This window comes from Carlito syrichta, unplaced genomic scaffold (genome assembly GCF_000164805.1).
Source record: "Carlito syrichta isolate Samal-C Ts95f unplaced genomic scaffold, Tarsius_syrichta-2.0.1 Scaffold302945, whole genome shotgun sequence".
Classification (NCBI taxonomy): Eukaryota; Metazoa; Chordata; class Mammalia; order Primates; family Tarsiidae; genus Carlito; species Carlito syrichta.
This window is the reverse complement of record NW_007247041.1, coordinates 488,050-506,663: the sequence shown is the minus strand read 5'-3', so window position 1 is coordinate 506,663 and position 18,614 is coordinate 488,050. Positions and strand designations below refer to the sequence as shown.

Sequence of the window (18,614 nt, the reverse complement as noted above, 5' to 3'; positions counted from 1 at the left end):
TATTTATGAACTATAAAACTCATGTGTCAGTCAAATTAAACTACATTTTCAACCAAGCAGCAGCTGGTATTTTTAAGAACACATGAGGCAGAAATAAAACTTAAGTCATTTAGCAAGCATGTGCAAGGTTTCACATTCATAAAATGCAACCTCAAATACATGGTGTCAGATGGAAGCAAAGAACTCAAAGATTCAGTGAAAAAAGCATGCACAATGAACAAACTTAAATTTAAAACAAACATCAAAACTGAAAACTGCATTTAAAAGCCTTCTAAAGTGTAGGCAGTCTGCCTTTTTAAGAAGACTTATCAGAGCTATTAGTTCAAAATGTGGTAAATGCACTGAATATTTTACATTGAATCAACAAACTAGATGCAACTAAATTATGTAGACCAGGTGGCACCTAACCAAGAGTGTTGAAAAACTATGGGACAGCTGACTTGCTATTAGAAATAGCAACTAAGGCAGAAGATAGCTGACTGCTAGTGAGATAGTATGCAGTAAGACAGGTTCTAAAAGGAACACTGAGAATGACCCTCTTCAGCTTATTTCCAGACTGGACAAATCGATATGAACACTCATAAAACATGCCTTATAAGAAGTGATTGGGTTGTCAAGAGGATCATGAACAGGGATCTTTTAAAGGACACATAGGCATGAGGAGATGGGGAAACTATTGATAGAATATAGATAACAAGTTCCAGAACAAAGCCTAGATGAATAAACCTCTGTGTGCTAACGCTTTATATATATTTTGCCTGATACTCATCACAACTCTACAATGTAGAAATTCTTTTCTATATTTTAGAAATAAGGAAAGATGAGTAAGTGAAACTACCCTAGGGTCACACTTAGGCAGAAGTGAGATTTGACACTACTTTATCTGATTAGAGAAGCGTGGGGTTTCCCAATGGATCAGGATGAAGTCAGAATTACCAAACTTATATAACCTTTTACAAATGTCTAGGAAGAAGAATTGAACTCAGAAAGCATCAAAATGCATATAACATTAAACTTAAAATCCTGTGGGCAAAGCAAAACTGCACAAGCCAAGAAGAAACGTTAAAATACTGTGGTAGAGTTGATAGAAACTTAGAGGGGAAAAAGCTGTGGGATGATATACCCAGGGAAGATTTTATCAGACTTGAATCACACTCCAAAAGAGGAAATTTTGGTTAACAGTGGAAAAAGTTGGGGAAAATTTTTCACATGGGAAAAAAAGAAAAATAACAAGACAATGGCATATTAAAAGGCAGATTCAAAACAAAATAAAAAGTACAAAGCATGACTTGACTTTAAAAATAGTGATACTAAAAAGCAGAACAGCATTGTAGTTAAAAGTACAGATTGTTAGAACTAGACTGCTGGACTCAAATCCTGCTTCTGAGCCGGGCTCGGTGGCTCAGCCTGTAATCCCGCACCTTTGGGAGGCTGAGATGAGTGGATTGCCTAAGCCCGCGGGTTCGAGACCCGTCTGGCAGGCGAGACCTCATCTCTACAATAAAATCAAAAAATTAGCCAGGCGTGATAGCGCGTACCTGTAATTCCGGCAACTCAGAAGGCTGAGGTGGAAGGATCACCGGAGCCCAGCAGGTCAAGGCTGCGGTGGCCGGAAGTGGCCACTGCACTCCAGTCTGGGCGACAGAGTGAGACTCAAACTCAAAAAAAAAAACAAAAACAAAATCCTGCTTCTGTCATGTACAAGGTATATATATAATTAGGCTAGCAATTTAATGTCCATAAAATTAATATGATAATATACCCGACTTAGATGATTATTCTGAGGATTAAATAATTTTTTTTTTTTTGAACTGGTGTCTCATTCTGTTGCCCAGGCTGAAGTGCAGTGGCACGCTCACAGCCACCATAGCCTCGACCTGCTGGGCTCAAGTGATCCTTCCACCTCTGTCTTCCAAGTAGCTGGAACTTCAGGTGCGAGCTACCATGCCCGGCTAGTATTAAATAATTTAATATATGTATAGCACATAAAGAGCAGTGATTAGATGGTGCCTCGCAGATACTAGACATTTTAGTTACATTTATTATCGTTGCTATCAGTTTTTATTGTTGCTGTTGGAGAGTCAGAGGTAAGAAGCTAGGAAAAAAAGAGAAAGACGGTGCAGGACCTGGAAAGCCCTTCAGAAGAGTAGACTTGGGGTTTCTTCTGTTAAGAGCTCACAGTAGGTAGCTGAAGAAGGGGTTTTCATGGCTAAAGCAATGTTTTAGAACAATTTGGAAACAGCTAGATTGAACTGGAGAAGAGAGACTGAAGAGTTGGAAGCTGGTAGCCTATTTTTTGGAAGCAATAATATGAAGGAATACTGTCTTTTATTCCTCTTCATATCAATTTTTGAACTAAGGGAACTTGGAGAACACCTTTGACCAAAAATGGGACAGCTGAGAAACAGTTTGTTTTGACAGGAAAGCAGCACAGACTGACTTTGAACATACCAAACATGAGGGGTAGCAAGGATTCTTAGTTAGGTAGAACACACAGGTCAGTACTAAAGACAAAAATGAAAAGATTTTCAGCAAATTATTTATTCATTCAATAAATATTTGAGATAAATCTAGCTACCTTATGTTGAAAACAAATAAACAAACTTCTAATAAAACATAGTCCAATCACATTCTTGCATTTCCTGTGGTCTTTAATCCCCTCTAACATCTACACGTGAACTGAGGCATTAAGTGTACTTCGTTGTTCCTCTGAGAAAGGACACTACAAATAAGCAGACTTGAGAATATATGTATACACTTACAAGAATGCAAAATGAAACAGAGACTTTCCTTGAAAAGAACCCAGTCATTGTATGACACGAAAGTCTGGGTATTCGTGTAAAATGAGACACACTTAGAACAAAGAACATTATCTGAAATGCAAATCTACATTTTAAGTTCTAAAACTTTTACCTAAATTATGGTGCTGTTTTTCTCTTGCATGAAGCAAATATGTAATGTTTGAACAACAGTAAAAAGGTAAGCTCAAAAGCAGGACTACTTCAGACAGACTATTCCATCAACACCAAACGTGCCTCTCCTATGTTTCTGAGAACACCTGTCATCAGATAATGGGTGAAAGATGTTTGATTCAAAATGGTAGCTGTTTTAAATATACTCTCCTCTAATTGTAACGATATAATTTAGTTCATTATTTCAACATTTTTATTATAAGTATAAAAAGGTCATTTATTTTAACTGGGGAGCAGAAAGAGAATATACTGACATATGTCAAATTGGGAGTATTTCATAAAGAATAAAAATATTTGTGATTTAGAGGAAATAAAAAAATAAAAATAACAAAATTTGTGATTTAGAGTAAGTCTACTTCTAGACTTACTACTTTTTTTACTAAATAAAATTATGTCATAAAAAAATTACCCAAAAAAGTAGTATGTCTAGAAGTAGAGAAAAAGCAATAAATACTGAGGAAATTAATCTACTCTAGTTTAGATAAAAATATGCACATACATATCTCTCAAAATGTATTTTGAGTGCTAAGTCACTAGGAAGAGAATGACTAAATTTCCTTGAACTATGACTTTAGTCATATGACACCTCCAATGACTTTAAAGCATCCTTATTTTATTTTTTATTTTATTTTTGCTCCCAATCTGCTTTCCTGTTCAAGGGGTTCAGATTTGAAACTGATATTTTAAAATATTTTCTGTTTATAGTATGATCTACAAAAATCCTATAGTTAACACTGTTTGCTGGGAAGAGACTGGATGCTTTCTCCTTAACAACAGCACAAAATAAAGATTTACTCTTACCACTTCTGTCTAACACTGTACTGAAGCACTTAGCCAATGCAATGGGTGTGTGGGAGTGGGGAGGACCAAAGGGAGTGAAGAGCAAGTGTGTGCAAGTGAATGTGCATATGAACACAGTAATGAAAAGTAAGACAATCTTTATTTGCGAGTTGACATAATCATCTACTTAGATGAATCTGCAAAAAGACTACCTGAAGAAACGATTGAGTTTAGAATTCTATATCCACTTACATTCTCCTTCAAAAACAAAGATGAAATTAAGACATTACCAGATAAACAAAAACTGAGGTAGTCACTAGTCCTAGAAGTATTATTAAAGGGAGCCCTTTAGACTGAAATGAATGGAAAGTAGACAATAACTTGAGTATTATGAAAATAGTATAAAGATATTTTTATTAGTAATTATTTTCTTCTCCTAACTGTCTTAAAAGACAACTGCATAAAACGATAATTATGTGCTGATGGGCTTAAAAGATGCAATTTCTATGACAACAGTATACAATAGTGCAAAAAAGGGGAAAGGGAATAAAAGTATATTGGAATAAAGTTTTTATGTACTATTTAAATTGAATTAGTATCAAACCTAACCACTTTGTTTCACATATACACGATGGAATATTACACAGCCATAAAGAAGAACAAAATCATGAATATCACAGAAACCTGGATGGACTTAGAGTCTATAATGCTGAGTGGTTTTTCACAGAAACAAAGAACTGACTATCACATGTTCTCACTCATAAGCAGACCTTGAAGAATTATCATAATACTATAAGAAAAGGATTGGCAGTAGCAGGAAACTGCCAGGAGGAGGGCAGGGAGGCGGGATTGGCAGTAGTGGGAATCTGCTAGGGGAAGGGGGGGACACACCTCGTCAACAAGAGTACCTGCATAATGAAAATTTGTATACCTAACCCTGAATTGTACCCCACATCTGTAATCCCAGTACTTTGGGAGGTCGAGGTGAGTGGATTGCCTGAGCTCATGGGTTCGAGACCAGCCAGGGTAACTTGGCAAGACCTCATCTCTACAATAAAAATTAAAAATCAGCCAGGCATGGTAGCATACTCCTGTGGTTCCGGCTACTTGAAAGGTCGAGGGAGAAGGATCGCTGGAGCTCAGCAGGTTGACATTGGAGTGGCCATGAGTGTGCCAAGGCACTCCAGCCTGGGCGACAGAGTGAGACTCCAACTCAAAAAAAGAAAAAAGAAAAAAAAAAGATGTTAATTGGAATACCCAGGGCAACCACTACAAAAATTGTTCAAAACTATATAGTTTAAAAAGATAAGGAAATTAAAGTGGTATGCTAGAAAGTACCTATTTAACAAAAAGGGTAGGAAATGGGGAAAACATAAATAAGAAAAGATATAAGACATGTGGAAAACGTGTAACAAAGTGGCAGATGTAAATATTACCTTGTAAGTAATTATATTAAATATCAATAGATATTTAACATCCCAATCAAAAGCCAGAAGTTGCCAGAATGAATTTTATTTTGTTTTATTTTATTTTTTGAATCAGAGTCTTACTCTGTTGCCCAGGCTAGAGTGCAGTGGCACACTCACGGCCACTGTAGCCTCGACCTGCTGGGTTCAGGTGATCCTTCCACCTAGGCCTTCCAAGTAGCAGGAACTACAGGTGTGTGCCACCACAACCAACTAATTTTTTTTATTTACTGTAGAGATGAGGTCTCACCAAGTTGCCCAGGCTGGTCTCGAACCTGTGGGCTCAGGCAATTCTCTTGCCTCCGCCTCCCAAAGTGCTGTGATTACAGGTGTGAGCCACTGTGCCCGGCCCAGAATAAATTTTAAAAGCATGATATATCTATATGTTGTCTACAAGAGACTCACTTCACACAATTCAAAGACATAAATAGTTTGGAAGTAAAAGAAAAGAAAAAGTTACATCATGCAAACAGTGTAAAACTGGACTTTAAGACAAAAATTGTTAATAAGACAAAAGAATGATATTTTATAATGTCCATCAGGAAGGTACACATATACACATACACACACACCCCTAATTACAGAGTTCCAAAATACATGAAGCAGAAGCTGAGAGAATTAAAGAGAAAAACTTATAATTCAGTAATAATAGGTGAAAACGCAATGCCCTGTTCTCAATAACAAATGGAACAACTAGTTAGAAAATCAATAAGGAAACAGAACACTTAAGCAACAGCAAAAATTATCTAGACCTAACAGGCTGATATCTATAGAACATTCCACCCAAAAACAGCAGAATAAATATTCTTCTCAAGTGCATATTCTCCAGGATAGACCACATTTGACCATAAATCAACCCTTGGTAACTTTAAAAATACTGAAATTATATAGAGTATATTCTCCAACCACAATGGAATAGAATGAAATGAAAAATCAATATCAGAAGGAAATTTGGAAAATTCATAAATAACACCCTTTTAAAAAGTCCAATAGGTCAAAAAATTATATCAAAAAGGAAATTTTAAAATAACTTTAAGACAAATAAAAACAAAACATGGGATGCAGCTAACACTGCATGTGACAAAAACCATATTCCTTCATGATAAAAGCACTCAACAAAGAGAAATAGAAGGAAACAATAGCATCTACAAAAACTCACAGCTAACATCACACTTCAGAGTAAAAGACTGAATAATTTCTAGAAAAGAAAGGCAAGAAGTCCACTCTCAATACTTTTATTCAGTGTCATATATAGGAGCTTCTAGCCAGGAAAATTAGGCAAGAAAATGAAATAAAAGGCATCCAGACTGGAAAGGAAAAAGCAAAACTATCCTTATGTACAAATTATACACACACTCTCAAAGAATCTACAAATAAAATACTAAAACAAATAAACCAGTTTAGCAATATGGCAGGATATAAGATCAATATACAAAAATTCATTGTTATTTTATATACTAGCAATAAAAAATTCAAAATAAAATTAATAAGGAAAAAACTCATATATAGGAGCAGCAAAAAGAATAAAATACCGAGGAATAAATTTAACAAAAGAAGTTCAAGTCTTGACGACTAAAAATTATCAAACATTGTAAAAAGTTAAAGATCCATATAAATAGAAAGACATTTCATGTTCATAAATTAGAAGACTTAACATTGTTAAGATGGTAATATTCCCTACATTGATCTGCAATTTCAACTATCTTATTTTTTCCAGAAATAAAAAGTTGATACAAAAACTCATATGGAAATGCAAGAGGCCCAAAATAGACAAAAAAAAACTTGAAAAAAAAAGAGAGAATACTCACACTTCCCAACTTCAAACCTACTCCATAAAACTAGAGTAATTAAGATCATAGTCCAGCATAGCAATGTAGAGCACAGCCATCTCACTGAGTTGTCAACACAAAGATCTGAATTCAAGGCTCAAATTTCAATTTGCAGGTTAGAATACTACAAAAAAGAAAGTTATGCAGAGAAATTACTTCAGAAATGTGCATGGGGTCTCCCTGGGTCTTTGGCTAAATACAAAAACTGTGCATGCATATAGTGAGACTCTATAACCTGGGACAAACAATCTCCCAAGGGAAAAGAACTATTATTGGGGACCTTACGATTTTCAATTTCTAGAGTTCAAACAAGGTTGGGAGAAGTTCAAGTTCTGACCAACTAGTGAGAAGAGACTTCCTTACTAGCCAGAGCATTCAGAGAACAGATTAGAAATGTCACACCTTGTTCATAGAGCTAAAGTAGTAGTCCTAGAGCAAAGGCTACTCTTGACCAACATAACAATTTTAAAAACAAGCTTCAAAAGAACCAAGCTCATCTGTAAGACCAATAAAAAATTACTAGACATGTAAAGAAGCAAGAAAATGTTTCCCATAATCAGAAGAAAACTCAGTCAGCAGAAAGAGACCCAAAAAAGACATGAATATGAAACTAGCAAAGATTGTAAAACAGTTATTATAAATTATAATTCATTATTATATGTCATACAAATATACATGAAATTATAAATTATATTTAAGGTGGTTTTTTTTTTAGACAAGATCTCACTGTCACCCATGCTGGGGTGCAATGGTATGATCACAGTTCACTGTAACCTTGAACTCCTGGGCTCAAGCAATCCTCCTGCCTCTACTTCTCAAGTAGCTAGGACTACTGGCACGTGCAACTGTGCCCAGCTAACCTTTTAATTTTTTGTAGAGACAAGATCTCACTATGTTGCCCAGGTTGGACCTGAACTCCTGACTTCATGTGATCCTCCCACCTTGGTCTCCCAAACTGCTAGGATTACAGGTGTGAGCCACTGCACCTGGCCAAATTATCAAGGATTTGAAGGAAAATATAAACATAATGGAAGATATACACACACACACAATTTTCCAAGATCCAAATGAAATTTCTAGAGAAAAAAATATACAATACGAAAAGTTTACTAGATAGGTTTAAAAGGAGATTAGACACTGCAGAAGAAATAATCAGTGAATTTCAAATTATAAAATCGAAACACAAACATTATTAAATTGAAACACAGAAGCAGAAAAGGTGGGAGAAAAAGGACCAAGAGCTATTGCAGATTAAAGGCAAAATGAAAATTAAATTCACTGTGTGATCCATGATTGGATTCTGAAATGGTTAAAAACAAAAGTTATAAGGACTATTTTGGAGATATTAAATATTTTAAATTTCCTAATTGCAGTAATTACATGTAGGAGAATGCTGCAATAGGGGAGAGAGAAAAAAATAAGACAAAATATGGGACTTATTTTAAAACAGTTTTAAGAAAAAAACACTTGGGAGGTACTAACAATGGATTAACTTCAGCAGGATACCTAGGTTTTCATCTTTATATATGAAAGATGATTTTATGGTTATAAACCATAACCTTTTGTCTTGAGGGCATTATTCCATTAATATCCAGCCAGGTCCTGTGACAACCTGATACATTTTCATTAGGCTAGCTTTATAAAATCAAATATATTAATTTTCAACTACTATGGTTTATTAATGATATAAATATGGACTAATTTCACCATGCTCTCAAAAAGATAAGAACAACAAAATTACATATTGCACTTAGTAAAGATAATTAGAAGCCAAGCTTGGTGGCTCAGCCTGTAATCCCCCGCCTTTGGAAGGCTGAGGTAAGTGGATTGCCTGAGCCCACGGGTTCGAGACCCGCCTGGGCAGCGAGACCTCATCTCTACAATAAATCAAAAAAATCAGCCAGGCATGGTAACGCATGCCTGTAATTCCAGCTACTAGGAAGGCTGAGGCAGAAGGATCGCCAGAGCCCAGCAGGTCGAGGCTGCGGTGGCCGGGAGCGGCCACTGCACTCCAGTCTGGGTGACAGAGTGAGACTCCAACTCAAAAAAAAAAAAAAAAAAAGATAATTAGAAAGCACAATACTAGTAAACCAAACTTGTGAAAATTTACATTTTAGAGTATTGCTTTTTACTACAAAAGTTACTAGAAAATTAACCATGAAAAACAGAGATCTGGTAAAATAACATGTAGAATATTTTCAGTGCCAGAAGGAAAGGAAAAGGAAAAATCTTATTTTTTTGTATATAACTCAGATCTGGGAAGAATATCTCTCGTATACATAGTTGTTAAAACTAAACACTGCAACTAAGATGAACTGTTTTTCTGGTCCTATCCAATAATACTGTATATAAGCCACAAAAATGAAATTTCCTCCCATTTGTTACTTAGTTTCCCCCTCTCCCTCAAAAAAAGCACACAAAAAGTTTTACTTTAGTCGTTGTGAATAGAAATTTTCCTAATATATGTTGTCTTTTCCCCACTTTCTCAAGTAAAGGGCACCAAATGTGATCTAACCTTTTCCAGTTACTAGGAATCATCAAGAACATGCTTCAACACAGTATAGATGGGTTTTCTCCTTATTGGTAAGTGTCAAATGTTACTTCCTCTTTCTCTCCATGTTTATATTAGTAGACTACCGACAGTCATTCCAGCCTCCTTTCACCCTTATATTCTTTTCTGTAGTAGAAAAACAACTAAACCTGATAAGAATCCTATTTTTTTTTTAAAAATCAGTAAATAAGAATTCTGAGAAAAAAACTATCAGGAAAAGTACATGGCCTTAATGCTGAAGTTTTGTGACATTTATAATGGTAGCACAAAGGCATGTTTCCTTCTTTTACCTGAGGTTATGTTCTGAGAGAGTTGACCTTTTGCTAAGTGGCATAATACCACTGTGCAAGTTCACTTAAATTTAAAGATAAGTTGAATCTATTTTTTTCATTAGAAAATATTTTTGGTAGGACTGATAAAATCGTCTGTGAGGTATAAAAACCCCTATTTATTTGTTTCAAGTATATTATACCAGAAAACAGATGCCAAAATGCTTGGAACTTAAAAAATTAAAGATCTTATGTTAGGTTCCAATGATTTTAAAATCAAGCTGTGGTATATAAGCAAGCAATTTTTAAACACTGGAAGATACAATTCAATATCAAAATTACACATAAAAAGCAATTTTTGAATTTAGAACCGCTTAGACTGCTTAGACAGAAGTATACTCCTAGCATCTCTACCAGTTTTCACTGCTACAAAGAAAAGAATGAGCCGGGCTCGGTGGCTCAGCCTGTAATCCCGTGCTTTGGGAGGCTGAGGTGAGTGGATTGCCTGAGCCCGCGGGTTCGAGATCCGCCTGGGCAACTTGGCGAAACCTCATCTCTACAATAAAATCAAAAAATTAGCCAGGCGTGGTAGTGCGCGCCTGTAGTTCCAGCTACTTGGAAGGCTGAGGCGGAAGGATCGCCGGAGCCCAGCAGGCGAGGCTGCGGTGGCCGGGAGTAGCCACTGTACTCCAGTCTGGGTGACAGAGTGAGACTCCAACTCAAAAAAAAAAAAAAAAAAGAAAAGAATGGCCTAAATCAGCATTTTTCAGACTCTGTCATGTGACCCATTAGTAGGCAGTAAAGTCATTCAGTGAACCCAAGTTAATTTCATTGTTTTAATAAAAAGAAACTTCATATACCAAACTATTACAGTATAGGTAGTATAAGTATACTGCCTCATGAAACTTTACTGTAGGTCTGTGCATTGTAGGGCACAATTAAAAACAAATTTTTTACTGTGGGTTGCAGTCAAAAAAGCTTAAAACCCACTCATACAGATAGTTCTTAATGTTCTATAGATTGCTGGAAATCAGAAAGAGATTGATGTCTTTTCACATACTGCAACAATCATAATCTGCAACATCCCATCACAAAAATAAACGTTATTCGATTATAGGTGTTTGATATGGCTATTTGATTAGTGGTCACATCACATGATAGTAATAAAAATAATGAAGTGAATAAAATAAACTTAATTTTAAAAATTACAATAATCTTTTTTCTCAGTAGCATTAAGAAAACCAGAATAACCTTTAAGTGCAGTTATTTCTGATGCCTGTTATAAAGTCTGAAGTAGAAAAACAAAATATATATATATTCTTTACTTTGTAATGAACTACACCAGTTAAATTGAACTACACTAGTTAAAAGCTGCCTAAACATGGTCAGAATTGCAATTTACGTCTAAAAGGGGTTTTCTTAAAATATTCTCTAGTTACCTATGTGTGTTACAGTGCATATTAAAATAAAGGATCTGATCATAACGAATTCATGCTCCAATCAAATCTTATTTTTTCATCCTAATAAAGCAGAGACTCTATTTCAACCCCATCCACCACTGAAAATAAAGCTTTTCAAAGAACTTTTTGTGCAACAAAAGGATAACTCTATATTTGCATCAGCCTATTAGGAATTTCTCAAGTAAAGACATGTGAAAAATAACTTGATGGAGCAGTTACAATGAGAAGTCTGAGGCTCAGCGCCACCCAGCGACTGATCTCTGAGTATACTCCTCCTACATTGCCTGTTCACTGTTTCTGGTATTCTAGGCACTGTACTAATAGCTCAGTACTCAGAATTGCATAAAATATAATCTCTACTCCCAAGAAGCTGAAGTCAGAAAAGACACACCCATGGGTTTTTTAATTTAGGATCAAGCTAGAGAAAAAGAAAATAGTATTATAGAGCAAAAAGAAAGAATCCACAGTAAAGACACAGAAAATACACAGTACTGCTAGATTTTCCCATAGCAAGAATCTTTCCCATAGCAAGCTTTTTCAAACACAAGATGTAAAATTAGTAACCTTAATAAGCAATCACTTTATGGTACACTTAATATCACTTTATTTTAAACATTTGAAGTCAATACAGAAATAGTCTAAATAGAAAGCTCCCTCATTATGAAGATCAGATATTGATACTAGTTTAACATAGTCTGTAGATGGAATAGAAGCTAAAAGATAAAGAATTACCTGATAACGATGTCTTTAAAGATGTCTGACTAAAACAATATATTAGAAAGTAACAGGTCTCTCTTAAGCTAAGTAGTGAACACACAGATATTCATTTTATCATTATTTAAGTTGTGCATATATGCATTATAGAAACTTCCACTGTGTGTGCTGTTTTGAAACATAAAAAGGTAAAAAGTTAAAATAACAGCAAAAAAGCATAATAAACATACTGGGTGATTCTGGAGCCTGGTCTCTTCTAACTATGTAGCTGTACATTGAGTATATGTACTCAATATGAGTACTGAGTACTGGGCAATATGAGATAAGAGGTGCTTCACCTTAATGTCCAATCTACATTTATGTGAGTCTCTGAGGATTCCCTGCAGAACACATACTGTGACCCTGCCTCTAAATCTTTCTAAATGCCAACTGAAAAAATTCTCTGGAGAACTGATTTTCTTTTCTTTCAGAATTGCCAACACAAAGCAACAATAACTCAGTCATCAGCCTGGACACAATAACCCATTCTCTCCACCTAGATGTCTAATAGAGAAAATATTTTCTCTACAAGGGAAGAAAATAAAGTAAAGAAATTAATGGGAGACTTAGAGATTCTTCTCAAAACCTAACTATGATCTTATTTTTCAGTCAGAAGTAAGAAGAATCTTACTTAAGAAGGAAGATTTTAATTAAGAAGTAGGATTTCTTTCTCAAGTGATCAAAGCCGTGTAGATGAGAATGAATCAAAAGGAGAGGATTCAGATATGAATGTAAATCCTGATAATTTTACCTACTAGATAAAAATTCCTGGGAACTTTAGATTGAGGAATAATCAATTGTTGAAATAAGATCCAGACTGTGGCAGTAATTCTGCCAACAGCACATCCCATCCCAACAATATTCTTTCCTGCCCATTATCTTAGGATCGCTGTAGGCCATGTTAGAGAGAGCTACACCTCAGAAGAGAGCACTGGGCTCTTAAGACATTTTTACTCTCATTAATAACTCAGTGATATAACTATAGTCCACCTTTTCCTCTTTCTTTAGATCCCATCTTTCGTCCCTTCCCAGACATTCCTCATTTACAATGTATCTGAGTAATTAGATGATCTTGATTTTAATACATTTTATTGGTTGGGTTCAAAATAAAGCAGTAAGTGTCATGAAAAGTATATGGTCTAGAATTCTGACACTGCTTCATTAGGTTAAAGTCGATTTTTAATTTAATATTTTTTCAGCTGTTTTCTTTCACCAAATATTACTTCCTGGTAAAAGAAGGGGATTTTGCTTTGTTATTTTAATATTGAATACATTTGTGTATAACATAACCTAATAATTAACATGCAAGGATATTTATCAATTAAAGAGTAGAAGAAAGAAACAAATGAATAAATAAACTAGTAGCACAAAGCTATTTGAATCATATATGGTTATAACTGTTTCCATCTATCAAGTATCCTTGAAGATGTCCTTTAGTGAGATCTTTTAAACATGATTATGAAGTAGATTAATAATAAAAGTTATAAATTACTTTGTGAGAATATAGAAAATAGTAGGAAAAAGTAAATAATGATATTAAGTGCCCTTCAGATAATCTGATAACAGTTTAATTTCTACTGAAGGTCATACCTACTTGCTTACTACTACTGATTAGAAGTGCAGAGTCTCCTGGGAAACCAAGGAATGTGTTTGCCTGGAGGCATGAAAGGGGGTAATGAAAGGGAAAACTAGAAAGTAAAACTGAAGAACTATTTTGTCAGACAACAAAATCTCACTAAAAAATGCTTTACTATGATGCAGTCATCTAAATAATCCTAAAAATGTTTACAGTAATTTTTTAAAATTCTCATAAAACATTTAAACCTAAAGAAAAACATCTGTGGGATAAATGAATATGAATATCTAGATTTAGAAATCCTTCTAAAAGCATTAAAGGAAATGAACATGAAGTCAATGAAAGGTTCCAGTGACACTGGTTTATTCCCTAATCTATTTAAATTTTATTATAAGCCCCTAAGGTTTTTAAAAATAATCATTCTGGCCCGGCACAGTGGCTCAAGCCTATAATCCCAGCACTTCGGGAGGCTGAGATGAGAGGATGACCTGAGCTTAGGGGTTTGAGACCAGCATGGGCAACTTGGCGAGACCTCATCTCTACAAAAAATTTAAAAATTAGCCAGGCTAGTTTCCGCTACTTGGAAGACTGAGGTGGAAGGATCACCTGAGTCCAGCAGGTCGAGGCTGCAGTGGCTATGAGCCGGCCATGAATGTGCCACTGCACTCCACCCTGGGCAACAGAGTGAGACTCCAACTCAAAAAAAAAAAAAATTCACTCTGCAAATATTTATTAATCATCTACTGAGTGCCATACAATATATCAGGCACCAGAACTACAGAATCTAAAACATGACCTTTTCTCTCACAGAGCTTATAGAGACTGATATGTGATTATACTATATAAAATATGTAATCAATCCTACCTTGGAGAAAATCAGAAAAGGTTTCAAACAGAAGGTTCTTCATCTCAGATCTAACATAAAGTCAGACTGGCCAGACAGACGTGTAAAGGGAGGACATGACAGAAACCAAGACAGAGTGGGAGAGATAGTTCATCACATATGGGAACTTGTAAATTCTTCTAAGGTGGGAGAAGGGGCAAGGTACAGATGAGACTTCAGAAAGAGGAGGAAGTCAGGTAAAGTAAGGGTTTGTGTCCCAGTTAAATTTTGTAAAAGCCACACTGTGGCAGAAAATAACCCTGAAGAATATCAACATATTCCTTATCATCTACAATTCAAATACACCTCCATTTAAAGAAAAAAGCAGGAAGAAGAGAATAATTTATAAGATTCAACTTTCTGAATAACTGGTCTAGATGGCTTTGTAGCTGCATTTAAAAAAAAAAATCACTGGTTCTTAAGATGGTAATAAAATTAAGCACACATTGCTGAATAAGGTACATACATTGCACCATTTCTGTTTACCAATCTTCCCTAAAGTCCAGTTGAAATACAGTAAATTGACTACTCAAAGAAATTGTTACTTACCATTATCAACACCTATTAGAAATATCTTGGCAATGGACAGATTTTTAAATAATTAATCCTTATTCAGTTACAAACAATGAAAGCAATGTAGCTCTGAAAATTCTAAGTGATTGTTTTAATGTTCTTTCAATAACTAAGTATTTTTATAGATTTTTAAAAACATCATATTTCCCACTGGAATGCCAATTCAAGCCTTCTGAGAAATCTCTCCCTTAGAACGCTTCAAAGTCACTTTTCTAATTAATTTATTTATCCAAGAGCCAACAGTGTTTTTTAACCTCAAATGCTCACCAAAAACTAGCACTTCCAAACAATTATATGTTGTCACAATAAAGAACAGCAGCATTGTATAAACACAAACAAAATAGCAGTGTTTTGCTTTTCCTTTAAAGAGTTGTAGTTTTTGTCAGTGTGCGTGTGATTATCTTCCGAATAAGTTGCTGACATGTAATCAATAGTTCCTATTATTGGCTTTCCAGATATTCCATATATCCAAATACTGATTCTGAGAATGGGTTTTGCTGTACCTCTTCAGGGCAAGATAGAATAAAAGGTTCTTATGTGCTTCTCTCAACAGAAGACAAAAAATTAAAACACTGCTCTCTTTATTTAGAAAGCAATCCCCTACCCTCCAAGAATTGTTAATTGCATTTCTGCTGCCTTCATGGGTATCTTTGAATCACAAATCATTTGGGATGGTTTGTATGAAGAAAATCAGTCATTTCCTTTATTATAGCACACAAATTCCACGTTACCATTTTACTTTTAAGGGAGAAATAAGAAAGGCATAGGTTTCTTTAATTACAGTACAAAATTCATCTTTAAAAAAAAAAAACCTAAAGAGGTGCAAAAAAAAAATAAATCCTGAAATACCCACTACCATTAATCATGTGAGATATCTTGACAAATTTTTATTCCTTGCTTCTTTTCTCTCAGTATCTACAATGGAAAGGATTCCTTTCTCAAAGGAAAACTAGAGTCTGAGATAATTTGGAATGTCACTTTGGATAAGAGGCATGCCAAAAAATAATCTTACAACTACTATGAACTGTAGCATTATTAATGGTGCTGAAGTAAGCTTTCCTCACACTCAGTCCTAATGAGCTACATAAGAAACAAGGAAATAAATCATTCCTCCTGAGATCGCTTCCTCGGGAGATCGCTTGAGCCCAGGAGTTTGAGATAAGCCTGAGCAAGACCGTACAAGCTGGAGTAATGATGAAGTCATAAAACCCCATTAGAAGTACTCAAAGCATCCTGAGGATCTCCTGCAGGGACAGGAGAGCTAACAAGCCTCCCCTACTCATCCTCAAAAGTAAATATTCACTGACAGTATTTCCCTAACTTACAAAGTAAATCATCTCCTATCCCCACCTAATGAAGAAAGTTATAACAACAAAGTTACCAAAGACTGTACTGAGTCAGAAATAAAGTAGTATAACAGTGCACCAAACCTTGGAATCAACAGAATTCGTCTATTTTTTAATTTCTTAGCAGTAAAAAATTAATTAAACATTACAATAATATTTCATTTTAACTGAAGCATCTGTAATTATTTTAGCTTAGTTCTGGATCAAATCTTTTAATGGTTTAAATTCAAACTACATAACTCTTAGAAGCAGAATATCTACTACATTTAACTTCAAGTTCAAATTTATTTCCAGCTTAAAGACAATTGAGAGTGTAGATTTGGAATTAATATACAGTAGTAACAACACCTATCATTTTAAAAGTCCTCACATTTTCAAACCCCTTTATATTCATTATTTTATTCCTTTAGTAAGTTTATTATAGAAGTGTCATTTCTTCTATGTAAAGAAAATTGCAGAGAAAATTCATGCACAGTAGGAATAAGGGCAGTCTTTCCTACTGAATAACAATCATCTAAGTTCAAACTAGGGAAAGTACATGAAATAATATGCCAGGTCCTATTCTGTGAGACATATGCAAGACACTATACGTCACTCAGCTCTGAGGTAATCCAGTAAAAGTAACATCAACACTTGTTTTATATAGGCCTCAGTGCAGCTCTGTGCCAAGGTCAATCAAAAAAATAGACCTCGTCGGGGCACTGAAAGCATAGTTGTCCTCAAAGAGGCCTAACCCTCCTGGACCTTGTCTGCTGTGCAGGCCAGAAAGCCATTGGGAAGCAGGTGCACTCTCTTCTGAAGAGAGGAGAGAACACTTGACGCACAAATGGTGGCCACTTATAGAGGCCTGGAAATCTGCTAAAGTGCCTGGCACTGGCTCATCACCACCCCAACAACCCCCAGGTGAATATTAGGGTACTGGAACCCAAATTGATTTCTTAATTAACACAGGTGCCAGTCTTTTGATCCTAGCCATCCATGTTGGAATCACATAGCCTTATCTTAATTAAAAGTCACTAAAGGCTAATTCAAAGTACAAAAGTAAAAAGTTATCTAAAAAGGTAAAGAATGAAACCAGAAAGCAAAGGAAAAATGTAAAAAAAAAAAGTTGTTGACATAAAGATATTGTTTTGGGTAAGAAAGAATATAAAGGACACATAAATAGTTTTATATAAGGAAAGGACCTTGTATGGTACTTTTCTGTTCTATAATAAAATGGCTGGTTATTTAAAGAAAGGAAAGTATAGAACAAAAATAGAAGTTTCAAGCATGTCAAAAAATGGTATGAGTATGTCTAGTCAACAATCTCCCAAAGAGTTTTCTCCTTTAAACAACAGAGAGGGAGAGGAAGAGACAAAATTCAGTTAGCCCTCCTGCTGTCTTTGTTACAAAAAAGCAAGGTTTGTTGGTACTTTTCAAAATCTCTGGACTATCACTTTGGCTAAAAAAAAGTAACTTTTGCAATAACTACTGTAATCCTGTGTTATAACATTATGCTTTTAAAACTTTTAATACTTAAACTCTTCAAGTTCTCAATTCAGTCTCTCTAGGGTGGGGTAAGAAAAAAGCCTCAGGAACCATACCTGCCCCACACCCTCCTCTTGAACTGCCAGCAGACCAGGCACACGGATTCCTAATCCAACATAGGATAAATAACAAAATAATCTGGGCTTCACCCTCTAGCATATCAATCATTGTAAAGGTATATCAGACCTATTATAAAAACAAAAGGGATCGTTTTCTCTTGCCAACGTTTACCTGTTTTTAAATTCTCTTGTCCATTATTATTTCCTACAATTTAAGGTACAACCTAACTACATGGCTCTAATGTTTTCAACTTTTTTTCTTCTTCAGACTTTGCCAAAGTAGTTGTATTTCCGTGTTAAAGTCATTATTAACAACCCTCCCCCCCTCCCCGAAAAAAAAACAGACTTGTAAAATCATGCCTCTGGAGCAACACTGGTGATAGTGAGGAAGGACTTAGGAAAAACTCTGTTTCACTATCTGAAATGCCAGATTCATCTACTTCAGAGAGACAAACCTTATTCAGGGACAGAGTTAACTTATAACAAAAGAAAAATATCAGTCTCTCTCTCTCTCTCTCTCTCTCTCCCCCCCCCCTTTCCCATCCCATCTCTCCTTCCCCCTTGCTTCCT

General features: G+C 35.3%; 1 protein-coding gene across 2 annotated transcripts in view; it reads right to left on the bottom strand.

The window, feature by feature from the left end:
• RNF13 (ring finger protein 13) overlaps positions 1–18,614 on the bottom strand; it is a 140,988-nt gene that overhangs the window by 69,295 nt on the left and 53,079 nt on the right. The window lies entirely within an intron of this gene.